Source organism: Bombus fervidus, chromosome 8 (genome assembly GCF_041682495.2).
Source record: "Bombus fervidus isolate BK054 chromosome 8, iyBomFerv1, whole genome shotgun sequence".
Classification (NCBI taxonomy): domain Eukaryota; kingdom Metazoa; phylum Arthropoda; class Insecta; order Hymenoptera; family Apidae; genus Bombus; species Bombus fervidus.
Genome location: NC_091524.1, coordinates 3,200,378 through 3,222,264, shown reverse-complemented (window position 1 = coordinate 3,222,264; position 21,887 = coordinate 3,200,378). Strand labels below are relative to the sequence as shown.

Below are 21,887 nucleotides of genomic sequence, written 5' to 3'. Positions count from 1 at the left end.
TTTTATACGCAATAAGTAACTACCATTTTCCAAAACTACATATCGCGAATAAACGAACTTAAGTTTCAAAACAAATAAACTAACATGATAAAAAAACAAATTGAATTTTATTAACTCCTCTTCAAGGCAGAACAAGCATCACGTCTCCTAATACGCTATTAGTAAGCTAAAAGCTTGACGACTTTTTTTCACGGTTTTTTTCTTTCACTGAAAGGAATTACACGCACATGGAACCCATTACTCCGCCGGCTGGCTACGCGCGGTGTATCAAAATTTCCATCTGTTGTCCGTCCCGATGAATATTACGACGCACGATAGATCCTGCGTTGAGCACGTACAATGGTCAGGTATGAATAATCGTATACACGCGTATACAAATGTTACGAAAAGGGTATTCGCATTCAATACGGAATTTGCCCGGCGTGCTCGCGCTTTACCGACGGCTTTATACGCTAGCAGGATATCGCGTAAGTGAATTATGAGAGTTTATCGTGACTCTGCGGTCCCGTGTCCGCCACCGTCGGGGTACAGCTGCCGCTCTAGGCCCTGCGTTAAATTACGCTCGAGATGCCTAGAAACCGACGAAATTATCGACCCTTCCACGGATCGACGCCCAACCGTCTTCGAGCCACCATATCGTCGACTATTCTACGAGAATTAAACGCCAGTTTCCTGATATCAGCAACGTTTCGCGCCTTCGACCCTCCTCGAATTCCCCAACCGATGGACCCTTTAACGAAACCTCGAAACGGGTAAATAAATAACTGGCGACGGGGCTGACAATTCACGCGAAGCCCCGCTTTCCGCGACAGCAACTCAAACAACAACACCGTCGTGCTTTGATCGCGATGTTTCAGCAGGTTGTACACGGCGTTCTCCGACAGCCCACGAATTTATTCTTTGTTGTTCCCCAGCTTCTGCTTTTCGTGCTCAATGGCACTTGTGCTAATTATCTTCCTGTAAATGCACGCTCCTTCCTGCGTGAGAGACTTTACCTATTCAAGATGTAGCACGACAAGGTCTCGCTCTTCTCTGTTACACCCTTTCAACCGAGATCCGTGTGGGAGTTAATAGTACGACAAGAAAGAGTAGCCATATGCGAGAGAAGAAAGAGGGCCGCGAAAGGTGTACGCGACTGTGTGACAACGAACTCTGGTCGAGAATAGATCGTGCAACGGACCACCACTCTTTCGGATAATCTCTCGGGCTACACGGGTCTTCGCAGGGTTTACAAACCCACGACCAGCGGTAAATCTCAACCAATCGTACGTTTTCGTTGTCCACGGTTACCACAGGTGTGTCCTACTACGTGTCAGACGGTGGACTTTCTCACGGAAATTCACGCGTTTCTGGACGAAAAATTTCGTCTCGTTTTCGAGACGCCCGCTCGAAATAACAAATCATCGAGCGGAAGAGGCTTTCTAGCCGAGAAAACCAAGCGAAAGCTAGCATCGATAAAAGTCGAGCACACCGGCTATCGTTTTATTTCCGGCCAGGAAGAATAATGATAAAAAGGGAGCCTCGGCAAATTTCGGCCTTGGCTATAATTCATCCTGTCGGAGAGTGCAGTGGAATCGGGAGCCCGCGAGGATTCTCCTGCCAGATTTTACGATCTTCTGCACGATAAACTCGATAGTTTAACGGATACTCTCGTTCACTACCTGTCCGCGTAACGTCGTTAAGGCAACAGGCAGCCTCTAACACAGCAGGTGAGTGCAGCGCCGTGCACGGCTTTACGGCGATTTCGATACCCGAGGAATCAATAAACACTGATCGATGTTTCGGAAGGAATCGAAGAATAACGATCCCGTGTTTCGGTAAAAACAACCGCTTTTTGGTCAGAGTCGTTTTTGCCGTTTCACCATCGATTTACAATCTCCGTATGAAGCATCATGTAAGAAAACATTCTCAACCGATGAGTACGCGACGCGCGTTTTTGGAACTTTTCTCGAAGAACACCGAAAATCGAGGAGCATAAATAATCTTCTTAGCAACGAGCGAGTCGATTTTCATGGCCGATAAAACGCCGACTGCCATTAAAACGGCCCTGGTGCGAAACGCAAATCCGTGTATTTAGTGGGAATAAAATCTCTCCGATCCTCCAATTCCCTTGAGACTTTAGAAACGTATGCAGTTAACCGGTTGTTTCCAAAGGAGGCGACGAGCATCGGACCCGAGAGTTACGTTTATAACGTACGATCGGCTCGCCTGCTAATGGCCCCGTAGACGAACGTTCACGATGAAAAGTCTATTTCCCTTCGGCCGAGTCGCGAGCCACGCGCAATCTCCGCGTCACGCTAACGCGCGGCTACCGTGCAAGCTTCATTACTATTCCGAACTCGATATCGCGTGTTCTTTACGAGGAAATTATACTAGAACCGATTCGTTTCATTACCAAGTTTCATCTGTACGTGCGCTAACTCGATACAGCCGATCGTCGCGTCCGATCGAAAGTTGTTACTTAGAGACGACGTCCAACTCGTAAAAAAAATAAGTTTGCAACTACCTACCAACGTCTTCCCTTGGTCGAAGGTATCCGCAAAATCTAGAGAGAGTTTAGTCTCCGTTTACGAGGAATCAGAAAGGCAGAGAACAGAGAACGAATTCCACGATAACCATTCGATATAGGTATGCGTGTATGAACATGGCAGCGTGCGTGCATGCGTGCGTGCGTGTTATCGTGGCGTCTCCCCGCCGATGTGTTTCACGGCAGACTAGCAGCCAAGCACCCCCGATTTTCGTGGTAATTCGAGCCCATGGAAGCAAATGCTTCGAGACAAGTACCCGACATGTGCGATATGTAAATCGGCGAGGCCCATTCGGCGCAACAACGTTTCTAGCCTCGTCTATCGGGAAACCAGCTTCTCGCTAGCTTCAGCCCGCTCGCGGTGAGCGTATTAATCGGGCCTGCCGGCGCATTCGCGTAAACGATCCGGTGATTACGCGAGGCACCGCGCGTTAGTACGCGCCGCGTAATGCTTTGTAATGCGCGGTTTCGAGCCGCGAGATCCGCATCGAAGAACTCTCTCGATCGTGAGTGGAGCGCGCCACGGAAGTCGGTTCAAACGATATCGTGCACGAACGCGAGGCTGATCCTTGAGATCTCGCGACTCCGCCTCGGAGCTCGTTCGCACGTTCCCGATGCCGGCTATTACCGGCTAACGAGACGACTTTCATCTATCGGGTTAGGTTCGACTTCCGCGGAGCGTCTCGATCGTTCCGTTCCTATTTCCTCACAGCAGTTTCGAAAAATTTCTCCGACGCCGTGTATCCATGTAACAAACTCAATTTGCCGCGGAAACTCGAGCGTTACTTGACAGACTGTTTGAGCAATTGAAATTCAATCGACGCGTCGAGTTTTCTCAAGTTCTACGAAAAGGATCTCGTTGAGCGACGCGCCGCTAGATTCGTTGGTATTCCAACTCGAAGGTTTCGATACTGCTTCCTAGAAAAACTAGCAATTCGCAAGCTATTTGGTTGAACCGACGTTCTCTGTACGTTCTAATTCTTCCGGGATAACGGAGTATCGATATTCTCTGCGCTGTTATACACTTGCAACGCGAGTCTGGACACGATCACGCTACCTTTGCGAGTCGTGAAGGGAGAAAAGAGGTCGGATCCAGACGCTGTCGATCGAATATCTAAACGATATCGTCTCGAGCGATTGGTCGTGCGCGGGTTCCTCATAGCCGTCGGACAATCGTTGGCATTGAACCCAGGTAAAGTCCAGAACAAAATCGTTAAGCGATAGCATCCGAGTGGTCTCGCGGTGCGTGGTCGTCGGTACCTTTGTGAGATAAGACGGGTCGTAAATCCGTTAAGAGTCGCGATATCGATCTGCCATTGGACTAACCGTGCTCGCCTATACGATACAATCGGGTCCAGTCGTCAAACATATATCCTTCTCTCTGCCTCCCCGTCCTTCTGTCTCGTATCAGTGGCGTATTCATCGCACGAACCAGTAAGAACCGACGTAAGTCACGATAGAAATAACTCGGCATTGGTATCCTTCCAAGTCGAACACGCTAACATTTCGCGTATACGAGGGACCAGGGTATCCTGTCGTTCGATGAACAACGGAATATCCAATCCTTGATATCGCAGCAATAGTGTTATGGCATTTGTTGTCCTTGTGTACATCGTCGACTCGCATAATTTCGCATCGAGGAAACGCCATCTTCTTCCTGGGTCTTTTCTCTTCACGCGTCATGTCGAGTTGACGCAATTGCCGAGAGGTACGCGGTGGTTACGCAGCTAGGAGGTAAAGACCGTCGGGTAAAGACTCCGTGAAAACTAAACGAAGGGCGGAGAGGAAGGTAAGCGCGGCGAATGATAAATAGACTATCAGATCGTATCGGCACGCCAGCAGCCCCCGGGCTTATGCAGCGACGTCTCTTCTTTCTTAACCCGACTTTCTCCGCCCTTTCCACTCTTCCGTCCTTATTCTTCGCTCGCTCTATCGTTTTCCTTCTCTTCTTTTTCTTCGTTTTTCCTCCGTCTGCCACACGTCGCGCACCCCCGTATCGGAGAAATATCTGTAATATCCGAGTATCGTGCTCTCGCGCCTGTAAGTAGGTACTCGAGCCACTGTGGTTGGTAGCACCGTTGCCCATCGATGATAACGATAATCGTCCAGGATACCCCATTCTCTTTTTATCTCGTCCCGCCATTCCCTACTGCGTTATATTTCTCTTCCGTCTGCAGTCTCATCACTGGCTTCGTTGAAATTTTTTTTACCAAACGGTCACGACATTTTTCTCGTAAACAGTTTCCAACAACACCCTCCCTTGTCCCCACAACCCTACCAAGCTCGTTGTTCTCAGTCTTTCTGTCCGAACAGGGATGATCTCGCACGAAGGATTTTACCGGCCACGGGCAGTAAAACTCGTCAACGAGTCCGACGTCTATCCCCAATCGAAGAGAACCTTCTGCCCCGAGAACCGTATGCTTCAGTAAGTCGAAAAGCAAGCAGCGCGAGAAAACCAAGACGCGCTGGAAAACGCGATCCGCCGGTCCGCTGCTGGCGAACTTGAAACCGGATGCAAGAAGCTTGGTCGCGCCATAGCGCGATAATAAAACGGAAACTGCTTCGTTTTATCACGGTGTCCTCCTTTCGATCCGCAATGCGCCGCGCTCGAACCGGGCCGAGCGCGAGAAAAAAGGAATCGATCGGAGCGGACACAAAAGAACCATTGAATTTATTCGTTCGAATTGATTCTCCTGGTTCGACCACAGGAGCGGAGAAAAAAGGTGCGAGACCGGACGGAGACGAGACGAAGAAACCGTTTCTTTTATTCCGCGTATCGTTAGGACTTACGTGGCCGTCCGAGAGTTCGCGAAACGAGATTTAGCTGGTTCCAGCGGTGATTTGTGGCCCATTGTTCTACCCCGAGCCGGTAGCCGAAGCAACGACTGGCCCGTGGGAGGGCCAACCGAGGGACCCTAGTAAAAACTCTGCTATCGAACTAATGGTCATTGATTTAACCTGCTGTCGGCTTCGAAACGCGTTCACCAGGCAGCCGACCGCAACAGTTTTTACAGCTACCAGCGCGTTTTCCATCCACACCACGTAAGACAATCCCAGTGTACTTGTTAGAGCGCTAGCAAAATGTGTCCCTGTGAAGCTTTATTCCCGTTTGTTGCGAACAGCTGTTAAATCACTCTGGGCTTAGGCTGAAGAACAAGTTGTTTTAGCAGGTGGAATGCGTCACCGATGAATCGAGCCGAGTCGGTCGAGTTATCGACGAATGCTCTCCAAGCCGATGTCCCGACGAGCATCGTCGTCTGCTACCATTGTCGTTTTAACTGTAATTAAAGTCCGTTCGGTTCCAATCTTTGGCCAGGAGGATTTTTTTTCTCCGGCAGTCTCTCCATCTTCTCTCGGAACGGTCTTAAAGACGGCAGAGGACATAATAAAACGATTAACTCGATTCCTGCGAAGTCGGGCGAACACAATGGAGCAGTTAAGGCAACTGTTCTCCGTTCCGCATTATTTATTCCATTAGCGGAGGACACTGGACAGCGATCCCTTTTTCTTTTATCTGCATATTGTCCGTGAGTCTAGGGCTCTACTTGCCCTTTACAATTGCCGCGACATGTTTGTTGAAACGTTAGATCGTTCTAGCAAGATAACTCCTTTCTTCTGCTGGCAGGTGGATTACGTGAAATCTACTCTGCGTTGTTCGGCGTAAAAAGAGCCCAAGAGCTCTCTCTTTCCCCGGAGTGTCCACCTGGGTCCTCGGATAGCATCCTTTGACATTTTATCTGAACAAGCTGAGGAGAGGGAGGGCTCGTAGAGCTGGCGTTAATTAAGGCGCGACCGTTAATTGACGGACAAATCCAGACGGGAGCCATCGGGATAAATATAGACATTCGATCGAGACGTGGATCGCACTGTTCGGTGACTTGTCGGCTGTCGAACAACCGCTAACCGTGGAGAAAGATAATCAATCCCCATGGCTATTGCACCAGCTCGCGTTGTATCTGCCATCCTATCGACGTGAAAATTAAATTAATCCTTTGCGCGCCGCTGACCTGTATCGCGATCCAGCCAATCCAATCTTTCTCTTCCACTCTTCTTCCTGTGAAACCGAGGACGTAACGATCTCCGTAAAAGAGCAAGTAATAGCACCGTGATACGTGTAACGTTGAATGCAACTTTTGCTGCCGTGTAATCTCTTCATCTAAATTATTAGATTATCCTTTGATTCATTTATCATGGCTCAAGTCACTTTATACGTCTCTCGCATACGTCTCCTTCCACGCGTCTCTCTCCCACGCCCGTTTCCATTCCGTATATTCAACGTGTACACGCGTAGCATAGCGGCACGGAGGCATGCATCTCTTCTTACGAACCCGGGCATACTTTACGTTAAGTATGTGCTCAGACAATATATATACATCGACGCTTATTTTGCTCAATCTCCTCGAGACAGCGTGCCGTACATTCCAGAAGATACCTATCAGGATTTCCATCCATACGCATCTTGTAAAAGTGGCTTCCCTTTCGCCTAAGCCCGGAGCGCAGGATTTCGAGCCCCTAGCAGCGAACCAGAAGAGGCGCCACCCTAGGCGTCATATTATGATAATATACTTATATTCATATGCAATAGGCTTTTCTTAGGAGGAGCGCGGAAGGCGAGGGCAACGAACGCGGCCTACGAGCCATAATGTAATTCGATCGACACTTTAGCCTCGAGATGATGGAACGATGGATCGAAATTGACGGCAAATGCCTGAGTAACAGTGGTTAAGAGCTAGACAAAGAGAGACAGCGACAGATCGTAGACGCGCGGGAGACGTTAGATTCCGTCGTTCCAGTTAAGACATTCGTCGATTAATTCGTCGGCAATTTGGTTCATCGCGATCCACTTTAAGGATGCCGTTTTCTTCTAACGCCATTCTCTAGCGAGTTGAAACGAATCCAGAAAGACCTGCGAGTTAGATCACGGAGCAAAAGTTTCATGGAAAGCCGTGGAATTACGGTTTCCAAACTGTATTTCCAAATATTCTTACAGGGTCGTTGAAATAAGTCAGGGGATAATACAGAGTTAACGAGCCTTCGATCCTCCTTCCATTCCAGACAAACTTCGACACGTGACGAGACTTCTGACGTATCATGCAGTCGATATTCTAATAATCCAAGCCCTTATAAAGCCATGCGATAACGATTCACCTTAACAACACGGTCACGATAAATTCTACGTTTCAACGTAGTCTCTTATTCCATTTCCCTTCTCCCTAAAGAACCTCTTTCTCTCCCTTACCCTCCTCGCTCGCTCCTTTTATCGTCCTCTCTTCTACCGATCTATTCATTTTCGTTTCTCCTTGTTTATTATACTCTCGCTCCTCGTTCTCTAATTTTTTATAGCAGCTATCCCTTTTCCTGTTTTTAAAAGGGTAAACTGTTAAATAATCTTCCGACTATCTTAAAAGAGATAGATTCTTCGTCTATCACTTCGAAAGGATTCCTTTTTTGTGCTTACGTAACGCTTCATAAGCAGCAAGAAGGAACGATATGATTCTGTTCTTCGCGTGGAATGTTTCGGAAGATATCGGGTTCTGACCCTTTGTCCGTTTGGATCAGAGAATCTCGCTGCTGGAAAATGGTTTCCTCTTAAGGGGCGGTCGAGCCACTGACCGGGAAGACGTTAACGCTCGCCGACAACTACTTTTCTCATCGTTTTCCTGTCCGTTACCCAGGATTCTCGTTCGCGGGCCTGCAGTTCCGTACTCGAAAGGAAAAAGGATTTCGGTAGAGGTTCGAAACGATCCCAAGACGGATCTTTTGGTATTACTTCCCTCTTATTTGCCTCGAGTTTTCAGCGTATCATCGAGTTGATAAAAACATAGATATTTTAAGAGATAAAGATACACCGTTCGTCTTCCCCAAAAATGGCAAGTTCAAGGATACTTTCGTTGAAATGGTAATATAGTTGCGAGATGAATAAAAGGAGACGCACAAAGTAGCGATAAACGTACGTGTAATACAGAGACACTTGTGTACGAATGTTTAGCAACCACCCTAAACGGATAAGCGCGTGAGTATACGCACGTTTTGCCCTCTTATACTCCGACGATCCCATAAGTGCGTTGTCTTGTCGTGCAATAGCGTCTTAGGCACAACATTTCATTACGTCGTTCGGACGAATTCACCCTCTTAGCCGGAACTACTAGCGTCCATAAAGCCGAATGACGATCGTAACAAGTCCCTGGAAACTTTTATGCAACCGAGTGGGGCGCATTCGTCGATGAAACGTTTAGTACATCGCGAACAGAGTTCGTCATTACGATCCGTACGAGGTATATTACAAACGACGAAATAAAAAGCAAAGATACCACTTAAGAATCGTCTGCCAGCCGTTTTTAAAACGCAGCGACGAATAAATCCCACCGAGTAATGTCACACAATCGCGACGAAACAACGAGCACCGTAGATCCGGAGATCGTGATCGCGCGAATCACGGAACATAGGACAAAGCTGGCGTTCATTCGTATTCATCGACCGCTTACGAAATGCAATCGCCCACGAAAGGATACAAAGGGACGTTCTTCTCGTCATCTGTCACGAACAAATTAATTCCGTGACACGCTACCAAAGATAGCTGCTTACGTTAACTTCGAACGACCGTCCCTCAAACCAATTGCGGCCATCTTTCGTTCCTCGAAAAATAATTCTTAAAACACTAAACAAACATGCACTTAAACAAACCGACGCTGATTGAACACAGCGATCGCGCACATGCCACACGCTACAAGCGTCCATTTAAACAATCGGATTACGCGTTTCTTCGGGTATAATTAATACCAGACCGAGCCTCCCGGCGAGAATATGGGCGCAAGAATAGGAATATGCTTTATGAGGGAGTTTATGAAAATGTTCACCGCAGGAGGCGAGGAAACCAGAGGCAAAAGCACCGGCACTGGGACCCCGAGAGCGGCCGTTGTCGTATCCTCCTCTGTTCCTTTCTCGCAGGTGACGCAGCCACCACCGCACCCTCGGGAGCCCGCGTATGTCGCTGCCAGATATTACCGCATAATTTTAGGATATTTCACTCGGGCGTCGGATTTCGGCCGGCCGACGTGCGCCAATGGTTTTACGCGCGATCGTTACACGGCCGCGGAAGGACAAAGAAAACGCGCGACTTTCCCGGAGATTCCAAACTGCAGACCTCAAATCGTGCAAGAAACGTGTATCTGGAAGTGCGTTCGCGAATAGCTTACGACGAAACACCCTGCAGCGGGCAAGACACTTGGAACGTCCATAAAAGAAATATCCAGGCGTGAAGGACGTATAACGAACGTCGATTATCGAATATCGAGCGGACAAATCGAAATTGAACCGAGCGTGTAGGATTCCCGCGATTCTATATCGCTGCTCCGCGGGATACCGCTTCCAGGACAATGCCGCGGAATGTGGCCGCGCGACACCTCCCTGTCGTAAATGGCGCTCAGCGATGTGGATCTAAAAACGAGCGTTATTTCTCGCAGCGGCTTATACATCCATTGTGCGATGACAAATCGGACATCAACCGGTCACGAGCCGTTTATCCATCAACATCAGTCCAAAGCTCGGGACCAGACATTCCGCTTGAATTGATTTGTACGCGCGTTACGCTTGGATGTATCGGAACGAACCGACGAAGCCGAACACCTTCTGAAACCTCGGCATATTCGGTCAAATCTCTGCCGTAAGTGACGATCGCGAGTATCGAGCAAGATTTATGACCCGAGTTTGATCGTAAACAAGCCTCTAACAACTGATGGATTTTTCTATCGGCATTTTTCTCATTTCTCGCGTCCGACTTGTCGCGACTACGGTTCCCACTTCCTGTCGTCCTTCTTCAAGATACACAGGGATTAACCTCGACGGGCGAGCTACGTTTTTAAAGTAAGATAAATTGTCGGGGCTCTCGTCTATACGAAACGGTATCATCGACCATCGTGTACTCACATTCGGCAGACTCGCTTCTCAGAGAAATGCGGTGCATAGACGAGGAAAAGTATGTCGGGGGAAAAATTAACGCATCCGGTTGTTTGTGCACGACACTCTCGTCCGATCGTTCGTGCGGAAGGGAACTCGCTTCGTGCTGCGCTCCTCTATCTCTGCCGCCCGTTCCAGACCTCTGTTACGCGATATACGCCAAGTATGTGGATGAGGACACGCCACGAAGCACGAGATCCTCGTTCCACGAAGCTTGTGTATCGTACACGATACCTCGCTGAACTGACACAATGCACGCGCCTGGTACATTCTCCGCTTCTCTCGTCCTTCCCTCGTCCTTTTATCCCGTTTCGTCTCTCCCTCGTTGAGCATTTTCTCGCCTAACTTGCCTTCCGTGGCTGCGAATTTCAGTTGAACCCAGCGACGATCGAATCGAAGGAACTCTTTATCGGCCACGTCCACGTCGCGTTACAGGGAACGAGAAACGTAAATTACGAATCGGTTCTACGGATCGACGGTATTCGCGCGTCGCTTGCGCCATGCACCGCCTTTACGATAATTTACTGTTTATTTACTCAACTGTAATCTCACCGGCGATAAATATCCGGCGAGGGATCGCGAGTGTCGCGTTTTTATTGTGGTCGATCGAGGGACACCGATCGTTCGTTCCCACATGGTCGCATGGAAGGTCGAGCGCGGTTGAGAAAAGAACCAACGGTTAACAATGTAAGGGGCGATTCGAAGACATTTCGAAACGGCGCGTTTGACGCCGATAAAATAATGAACAAACGCGCGTTTGTCATCGCGGCGACAGGTATCCGCCTGGCGATACCTGGACCCGCGAGCCGAGATAAGCATAATTTACCGAGGAGAATGCTTAAAAGAGCGAGCATTATCTTCTCATGTAAACTATACGCAACGGAGAGTATGTCTCTCACGTGCGCGCGATTATTTCTCGCTACGCGGAAACGGTTAAAGACAATATCGTGAAAATATGGCTATTGTGTATCTGGCCGAGATTATCTAGCTAAACATCGGACTGTACCTGGCAGATCGATACGTTATCGCGGCCCAGAATCCAATCGGCAGTATACGAGTTCCACGATATTGCTTAAATATGAAAACGTTCGCGATTTATACCACAGAGTGAGGTATGAAAGCGAATAACGGCGTGGAAATACGGAGTAAATTTGCGTAACTCTCAATTTGCTTCGTAAAACTATATCGTATTTATTATCTACCTAAACGAAAGAAAACAACACGATGTTCCAGAAGCACGCACGAGAGAATCTCGGAGGAGTCGAGCACCTATCGTTAACTCGATCGGCCTCGTCGTCCCTGACAATTTCATTTGCTCCGTTATCTGTCGACCTATCGTCCGGGACATTCGTTACACGTTCGTTAAAAGATGTAACCGAGCGTTGCGACCGATAATGAACCAGACACTCTCGGATCGAAACGAATGGAAGCGGATAAGCCGGGTGCGTTGGGCTATTTGTTGCTACAACGCAACTGCGCGTCGCTCGTTAGGATACCGGGTTATCCCCCGTGTCGTTGATCCAGTTTTCACGCTCGCACACTACCAGAAGAGAAGAACAAAACGAGAAGGAGGCAATAAATACGGCGAAAGCCGATCTAGCGAATATTTCTGCCGATCTTGTCGATACGGCGGCGTAACGAATCCCGTCCGCTCGTGGAATTTATTTCGATCGGGAAAGTCGACGCTCGACGAATAAATCATGGAATTTTACAATATGCTTCGTGTTGCTACGCGTGTCGGCGACCGGACACACCGTTGCACCAATGATCACACCTACGTCTTATCGTTTGCGATCGAACGCCGATGCAAATCCGCTACAACGGTCGCAACGCGTCCAACAAAGAGCCGAGTCGACAGCAAACAGGGAAAAACAAATCGGTTTTCTAATTTACACGCAACGTTAAACCCAACATTTTTTCCCGCGGACAGTCCTCGAGTCCCACGGTCGAAACAATAACGGATGATCCTCGGGTCCAACGACGTCCACTATGAACAGGATAATCCTATGATCCACGTCTGCCACCCACCTGTACACCCACCGAGTTAAGCAAACGCGGGTGAACACAGTGTCGATTATTCATAGGGGATCGTTGCACCAGGACGCGGTTAACTCGTCGATTTACTCAACACGCGTATCCCTGTGTCTCTGTACGTGATTCGTGTTCCACGGATTGTTCGTCCGCGATGGAACACGCTCAACACTCGGACACCGAGGACCCACGGTTACCTTAGCCACCCACGCGTCTCGATTTTTCGTCGTTCCTCACCGCAGTCACGGAAACGTGGCAGATAGGGATGGTAATTTACCGTCATTATAGGTAACTAAGACGAGCGACGTGCGCCAATAGCGCACAAACCGTTCTCATCGAAGGCTGAATTTCACAGCCTCGTTACCGGTCGTTGAAATAAACACTCGATTTTAGTGAGCGTCGGGAATCGAAAACGATGGCTCGCGTGCGTGACAAACGTTTCGTCGACGTTTCCTAAATTGCGCGCGTCCGTATGTCTCTTCTCCAGATATACAAGTACGTAATGATCGCGACGACGAAATAGGGAGAGAGAAACGGAGAAAAAAAAGCATCTCCTACGGTATCGCGGTAAGGAACAAGGAACTCGTGTCGAGGTAACAATTGTTACCATGTGGAAGTGAAGCGAACGAAGTCATTATCAAAGACACGCGGAAGGAGGAGTACAGGTGTTTTGAAGGTAGCGAGAGATTGGAGCGCCAACGTCCCGAGGGGTGATTACGTCGGAGCGGCGACGCTGAGCGCCCCTTGCCGTGTAATTAACATCGTTAAAACATGGATATTAAATAAATTATAAATAATTATGTTCGACGGCGTTAACGACCATCCTAGCCCATAGCGATGACGCTGCTTCGCTCGGCTACATTTACGTTATCGATTGCAACGTCGAACACAGAGCTTGCGTCTCGACTTCTGTCTGGACTCGGACCCTCGGCTTTAAAGTCCTGGTGAATATTTATTCCGATATATTCCGAAGCGACTCGGTCGGAGGCGACTCGCGAATAACATCTGCTAGACTTAATCGAGAGTTAACGAGCGTCGCGCTGCTTTCGATCGCCGTGAAATCGGATAAACAGCGTTCTCGATGTTTTTACGAGGTCAACCAGAAATCTGGAATTCGACGCGTGAATCGCGAAGTTCGTCGTAAAGCTACCTACTACGACGTACTTCCGTGGAATTAACGTCGATAAAAAGCTACGAGCCGTTTTATAACGTTCGCTGCCGCTATAAAAAAAATAACGTTCGCACGTATCTCGCGACGATGAACGCACTCGTAACGTAAACCGCGCAAGAGTCACACGGTGTCTCTGTATCTGTCACCTATTTTCGTGCGTGTGTTGGTGAATCTTTCGAAACGAATTATCATAATCCCCGTAGTAACGCGACACGTCGTGTCGATTCGCGGCTCGAGCCTTTGAAAAATCTGGTTTCCTCGGTTACCGATGGAAAGCTCGCGCGCCACCGTGCTCCATCATAATCGTAGGAACTTTAAAAGTCGATAATGGCTCAATAACGGGACCCAGTCGAGAGAGCGTACCGGTTTCTAATCTCTGAAAAAGATTAGGCAGCGGAGAAACAAGCCGAGATCTGTCGGATGGCAACTGCCAATCGGAATATCTCGATCGACCATTATAATTCAAATGGGTCCATTAAATGTATTCACGCGCTATTAGAGCCGGCGCGGATTTTCTCGCCTCTCACGGCCCGTTTTCTCGCGATTGGCCTCGGCAAGGATGTCGGGCGACGAAGTGCACCATATCGATCCTCGCCTTAACGCCGTTTCCATTAGGTTAACGACCCTATCGCCTGATAAACTATTCACCATGCGAATAATTGCGATGCGATTCCGTACGTTGCTTCGGCTATCGTCTACCAGCCGTTTCAACAGTAACTACCGACCGAAGATGGAGAGTCATAAATTCGCGTTCCTGCACCACGATGTCGGACACGAGGCCTCCATCAACGCCTCGTCGCGATTCTCGTAATTTCTCATCGACGCTTGACGTATAGCTATCGGCGTTAACGACACTGTTCCAATGACGTTAATAAAAAGATCGACTACTCTATTACAACGGTAGCCATTAAGCGAGAAGCAATCTGTCGACGAGCTGAATAGCTCAATTGGTCGGGCCGGTTGTCCGACAAATAGATGATTTTGATTTAGAATCTACTTTGACTCTTTAGATCGCTCCAGTGTCTTCTATCTAAACTTTCAACGATCGAGCATTCACTCGACGATTGATAGATACTGCTAAGCGACAAAGGTTATATCCTAAGGGACAAAGCTCTGACACGCCAGCAGCTTCGTCGAAAGTCGGACGCCGAGTGGACAGAGGTTCCAGCAGCGAGCAGCACGGAGGGTTGAAACGAATCCACCTGGTGTTACCCCGTAACCGCAGAGTGGCGCCCGCTAACGGAGACGCCTGGAAACATCAGGCGTCCCGGCGTCCATGGTTCCCCGGATTGCCGCCAGATCGAGATACGACTTCGCTTCTAATCGTGACACGGGGTATATATCGCGCGCCGATAAAACAGGATCGTCGATCCGGCTGTAAGTCTACGATCGATTCAATTATGCTAATCACAGTAAAATAAGTTGCACAACGATTACCCATGTCGGAGATCTCAATACCGACAACTTGTTGCGAATAAATCTTCTTGCTTTTTCATTGCAATCGATCCCGTTCCGTGATAACGTTGGGAAAAGTACACGACACGAGTTCTATGAGAAACCGCGCTTATGAGAATCTAAATAAATTTACAGCGCCGTCAACACTTGCTCCCGGCATCGAGAGCGATAGAAAGACGGTGGAAACACGGGCAAAACGAGTAAAGTGTCATCGATATCGTTTCGTCTGCGACAAGAAGAGTATCGGGACCACCGTGAATGACACGAATCTACGCGGCGACAAGTGCATACAATGGTATCCTGACCGGATATACGGCGAGGAATGAGGAGCGTGGAGAGAGAGAAACGTTCTCTTTAACCAGCAGCCACTTCAACCAACTTAACCATCGCTGACTCGTTATAGCATAACGGTTCGACAGTCGACAAAGGTGCGAGATCGCCCCAATCGAAGCAACGTCCTCGATTATCACGCGTTCACAGCTTTATAAAGGCCCGAAAAGCGCGACAGAGGGTGTGCGATGAGTGAACCAGAGCAGAACAGGACGAAAGCGGAAAAAAGAATACAGAAGGGGTGAAATCGGCGACCCTGTCGATTCGAAGAGATTTGAGGCTCGTAACGAGGGTGCAGAGGATCAGGGGGCATCTGTCAAACAGTGTCTTTGGAAATAAAAAAAATGCAGTCTCAAAGGTTCCTCTATTTTCTCATCCCTCTACCCCCTTGATTCCCTTTTAAATACTCGTGAATGGAGTGGGCGACGATTAAAATTTGAAAATTACACGAATACTCGCAATATTTTTCACTCGCACGACCCGATAGTCGTTTAAAGGGAGAATATTTTTGTCCGGTACGGCGAAGCAATTATTTGGAACCAACGAATCGATCTATCAAGTGAAATACACGCGAAATCGGCAAATATTACGCGAGTCAAATTAGTCGAGTGGAAGAGAGCAACGGTGTTCAAAATCGAAATTCATGGCTTGGTTATAACACCCATCAAAGTCGAGCCGTGCGAGTGACAATCGAACGACACGCACCGACATACGAAAAATACAAAAAGAGACGCGCGTGGAAACGGTGCGCGGAGTGTTTTACCTGCAATGCTATTTTTGCGACAGGTACGCAACCAGTGCGTAAGCGCGGCGAAAAAAAGAAAGCGGACGGGGTTCGTCAGAGGAACATTATATACGTGGCTTGGCACCCCTTTTGCCACTCGCGAGCACAATGAGCGGCTTTGTTGAAAATTTCTGCGGGCTTTTGACCCCGGTTTTCCGCGTACACCCACCCTGCCTCTCACCATTTTCGCCCATGCATTTCGTTCCCCAATACCCTACCGATCGGCTCATACGCCACTGAGTTCCCATAGGAAGATTCCCGTTCCCCATTCGACGCCGATCCCGTGAAATCCGGCTCATTAAATCGCTTGACGTATTTCGAGATGGCATGTTCGCACGCGCTTCCAGCTCCTATCAAAGGCAACGCTCTGCTCTTCTTCTATCAGCCTCACGATGCGTTTGCACGCGTCGAAAAATCAAATCCTCACCCTCTCAAAGCCCCGTTACGATAATGAATATATTAAATGTAAACAGATTAGGAACGACTTCTCGGTGAAATTCTTTCGCACCCCACGATCCCTTCTCGTCTCTCGAGTATTAGATCATCCGTTAGAGGCAAGGAACGAGTAGCTGGACAATCGATAACGACAAGATAAATTATTCAAAAAGAATCGTTATGACCAGCTGAAATTATTTATAAAACAGAGACCGGCCGTGGTGGTCGCTTTATCGCCGCTAATGAGCCCGTAAGCCCTCGAGGAGACAAGTAAATCGTTGATGCAATTATGGTATCGGGTCTTGTGAAAAACAAATCTCGTTAAAAGTAAGCAGGGAAAGTGGAGTCTATTAGGAGCGAGCGCAAGATACAGGTATCGTCCAAGAGAACACCGAACAGATAGACGCAATGACCATGGGAGTCGAACTCATATACAAGCGAACAAAGATCAGATACAAACAAAGAGACTCTTTCCACATTAACCTTACGTAACGAGCAAAGCTCACGACCGAATGCGTTCGCGAGTTAGATCGATACTGCCAGAAAGATATAGTAGCATCGTTTTGATTCCAGTTGTGTCCATGGTGGTTGCTTTCGCTGCTCGGCGCGCTTTTCTCTTTATATGTTTTCGCTTTCTCGGCTTATGTCCAGGCGGCGCAGCGTCCGAATGAGCGCACTCGAAAAAATGAATACGCGCGTGGATTCTCGGACAGAACGAACGAAGCTTTGATCCTTTGATCACGGACGAGAAGAACGCTTTGCGGACTCGATAGCAAAAAGGCGAGTTTAGGTTCCATCCCACTTGTCACAGTAAATAGTAATAAATGTTGCCTCTGTATCGCTTCATTGACGATTCACGACGAACTTTTTCCAACCGAGGCGTTCTCGAGCGAAACAGTCGACCCGAACGCGCACTGTCTATTTATCAAAAGCCGTATCGAAACGCTTTCCATCAGGTTGTCAGTTTCCCCCGATATGAATCGAACTTCCAACTATCCTCTTCGAAGCGTCTGTTCGTCTTTGGCAAGTTAATGCGAAATCGGTGTTATCGATATTTAGTAATTAAATCTTCGCTATCTACGCGAAATCGCAAATTACCTCGGACATGACATTTTTGTAATAACTGGTTCTATAACGAGGTAGATTTGCATATTTAAAACGTCCCTTTTGCGCCATCTACACCTCTATACTGGTTCCTATGTACAACGAGTCGTAACAGAGTGTCTCACCGACACCGACGAAGCACAGACGGAATTTAACGATTCGCATCGACAATTCCTCGTTCAGTGAAACGCAGGCGAATACCTGGCACTCGCCAAGCCGAGACTGGACTTCCATTGCTCATTGGAACTATGCTAAATACCATCTAACGAATACATGCGGGTAGCTCTCTTTGATACAAAGGTTCTCTGCTTTATATAAAGCGGCGGCGAACTATTTGCCCTGTGGTCCACAGAATTTCAGCCTATGATGAAAGATCTAATGAACCTTTGCCTGTTTCGCGCAGCGTACACGCTGCTCGGCCAGGGGATCGGTTGCTGCGTCCACGGTCCGCCGCTAATTAATTAACATTCTCTCGGAAAAATTCGCACGGTTGCGTACATTTTGGATAATTGGCTCATTTTCGCGAATATCGCGCTTCAAACTTCTCTGCGTTGCTCGTTCGATCCACGTTCTACGGTGAAAATGCAAAACCGTATGCTTTCAACCGGCCATACGGTCGTTCTCATCGTATTAGTACCCGATCAGAATTCGTAAAAAAAAAAAAAAAAGGAAGAGAAAAAGGAAAACGAAGAAAGCCTGAGAGGGATAAGGGAAAAAGGCTCGTCGCCATCCCCAACGAGCACATGGAACGCGTCTTCTCACAGGCAGACGCGTGAGACTCGCAACCGCGGGAATTCGGTAGCCGATCGCCGAGAGAGGTAATTAGCCCAAACCAATGAAATTAAAACGATCCTACTCCAGCGCGTTTGCGAGTTTTTTATCCATCGGATAACTACGCCCGCTACTACAGCCGGTTCAGGTAGACCGACCGTCAATGTACTTGTGTGGTAAATGGCACATAAAACGAGTCTGGTGCACGTCACCAGACGCGTGGATGCCTCCTCTTTTCTGACTCTCGTCTCTTTCGTTAACTTGTTCCTTTTACAATGGTAAAGAGATGCTGTGACGGGGGACACGTTCCGACAGCCGAGCAGATTCGAATCTCTAATTAATAGAATGCAGATTTATCCGTGTATTAAAGTCGTGCGAGATACGTACCGAAATCACATAGATGCGACTGTAAGCCGCTTACGACCACTTGTACAACGACGGAAACCACTTTTCGAGATAAGTTGTAGATCTCTAATCTCTTGGTCTTTCTCTTTCCGGCCTCCCATCCGTACCGTTCCGTGCCCCTCTCCCATTGCCTCTTTCTCTCGTTAAACCACCAGCCCCGGATTAGGACCCTCTGCCGTTCGTCGAATATTCGTACAAGGATCGTGCCGGGTTTCGAGTTGTTACCAACTTTTTGCGAATCTACTACTACTAAATTCACAGAAGCAAATAATACCGCGCGTTAATTAACGGACGGCGCTGTTTAATCGACGTAGTGACTCCCGTTTTCATGTCAGAGGCATAATTAGTGGAAGGGAGGAAAATATATTTACACGTTGGCATTCGACAAGCTTTTCGACAAGTACGTGGCGATACTTCTCGCGTTTTAATAACGGATTAATATATGTATCATCGAGAACACAAAAGTGCCGTCGGCGTTAGTTGGCCAGAAGAAGAGAGAAGAGTAAACTCGCGGAAATGCGAAGAGGGGATTTGATTTCCAACCCGTAGAAAAAAAACCCTAGCCGTTACGTAATTAATTTCGCGGTGCTGCGAGACTCGTTAAAAATTTGAACTGCCAGCCAATCATCGCCAACGGCGCGATACGAAAACATGGAATTTACTGAATTTGATTTTCTACCCTACGTTTCTTTCGTATCGTTTTACCCAAATGAATCGTATGCGAACCACACGCGTGCGAATTCGGTCGAACGTGCTCCCGCTTAAACCCTGAGCGTGATCGGAACGAAACTGTACGGCACGCGACAATTTCGTTAGAATGGTACGCGTACCTATCTTTTGCGAATTTGTTTTACGATTCGCGAGATGAAGATCGAACGACGAAATCAATTCCAGCGATACTAAAGGACACGATACTTAAACGAGCGAAAAGACGCGGAATGGAGCCCACGAGAGGACATCTGGGATGCATACGCGCCGAAAACGTGCATCTTGTCACAGGATATGGGACGTCTGGGAAATGAATTCGCTACTTGGTCGGTGAATATGGTACTCCGTTAAGCCTTCTACGTGTCTGGAATGCGTCACGAAACAGAAGTGCACAGTAAGTGGCTCGCAACGTGCGCTATACATTTTATGACTCTATCGGAACCACGATGTCAGCCCGCCACCGCGTCGCGGAATAACTAGTCTGACTGGACGCAGCCAGTTTTCTCATCCCACTGCCATGTTCTTCGATACCTGAACAGGAATAACGTTCCCCTTAATAATCCGCATTAGTTAACAAGCTACTAAAAGCAGCACAATTAAAACAACGAACGCAGCCCGCTCGAGTATCCTCGGTGCAATCGGACTTGCTAATCTTCTAAAGGCAGAAATAACGATCGAATGGAGAACGAACGATAGTCGTTTATGTACGGTAGAGTTAATACGATGGTGCAAGGAGGAGGCGATAAAGAACCCCGCAAATCCGTGTACCGAGTGAATTCAACGTGTGGTCGAAGTAGATTGGTCGAAGAGATCGGTAAAGTGGCCGGTGGTCTCGTGTTTCGTGAACTTTAATCAGACGGACCAAACTCTCTGTGTTTCGCTGCTACGCCGTACTTAATGGAGCCTGCCTATCCTGGCCTTAGTCGATGCCCGATATAGCCGGAAATCCGCGCAAAATCCCCCTAAACCGCAAGATAAAGTTGTATGCTCTATCGGGAGGGACGATGAACAACCACGTCACTTTGCGAACCACGACCCGATGCATCCCTATACCTTCGATTTCGATTCATTCGCGGTCTAAGAATACTTCACGGACCCTTCCATTTCTACTATCGATTCGTTACCAGTTATTCCTTTCCTATAGAAGAGATCCGAATCTCGAAGGTTCTAAGGTGGGGAAATTGTAAAAGCGTGATCTAACGCTTCCACAATCGTACGCCTAATGTAATTGAACCAGACACGCAGTTACCAGTTATACCCCAGGTTTGTAGAAACTACACGAAATACTATATATTGCCGAGAACATCTTGAAATTGGTGGAGAGTACGCCGAATGACCGGTACCTCGGTAAACTTTGATCAGTCGGGACCGAACTCTGCGCGCGTCTAATCCCACTAACTTAATGGCATCGTCTCTCTCTCTTTCCTGGTATTCGACGCGAATACCAACTCAAGCCCGAATGTCGTATCGTCAACTAGAAGTACATGTTGCGTCGGAAACTGATACGAGCCTCGCGGTCCGCCAACAACCGTTCTATTCATCGTCAGAGTTCAGATATTTGGGATGAGTTATTACGAGCAAGTTGCAGAGCAGACCTATCATCCTACGGAATACTCGTATCGCGTGAATTGAGTCGCCGTTTCCGAAAAAGATCGCGGTCGTTTCTTTTCGAATTTAGGACAGCGAGTTTAGAAGCGTAGTAAGATCAATCGAATTATATCGGCGTAGATACGAAGCAAACGAGAATAGTGGCAAGAAGAACGATTTATTGAACGAAGATACAATGAATTAGTAAATTATAAGCTACTGCGGTAGGAAAGCCGTTAATTCTGACGACGCCGCAGCGGTCGATGATTACCGGGAGATCATTAGAAGGCAATAGTCGTGTAAAGGTCGTAGAGTGATAGCTACGGATCATTCAGTGACGCGACTTTGCACGAGATAGATCGAGAACTTAATCAAAGTGGGTCACTCTATTCTTATTTGGTTCTCTATTCAATATGGATTTACGCGATTTAAAATTTTTATTGTGGGATTTTCGTCGAAGAAACAAATATCTTTCAATAATAATACAGGAGTTAAACGATGTACTTTCGTAATATAATTGCCGCCAAATTTTATTATATAGAGTATAATTACTCTTTAAACACGATGTACAATGCAATTTGCGAGCGTCACTTTATCGTCGACACCCTCATTCTCATTTTCGC

General features: G+C 47.8%; 1 protein-coding gene across 4 annotated transcripts in view; it reads right to left on the bottom strand.

Annotated features, from left to right (window-relative positions):
• Nucleotides 1–21,887, bottom strand: part of LOC139989737 (uncharacterized) — a 264,324-nt gene that overhangs the window by 200,974 nt on the left and 41,463 nt on the right. The window lies entirely within an intron of this gene.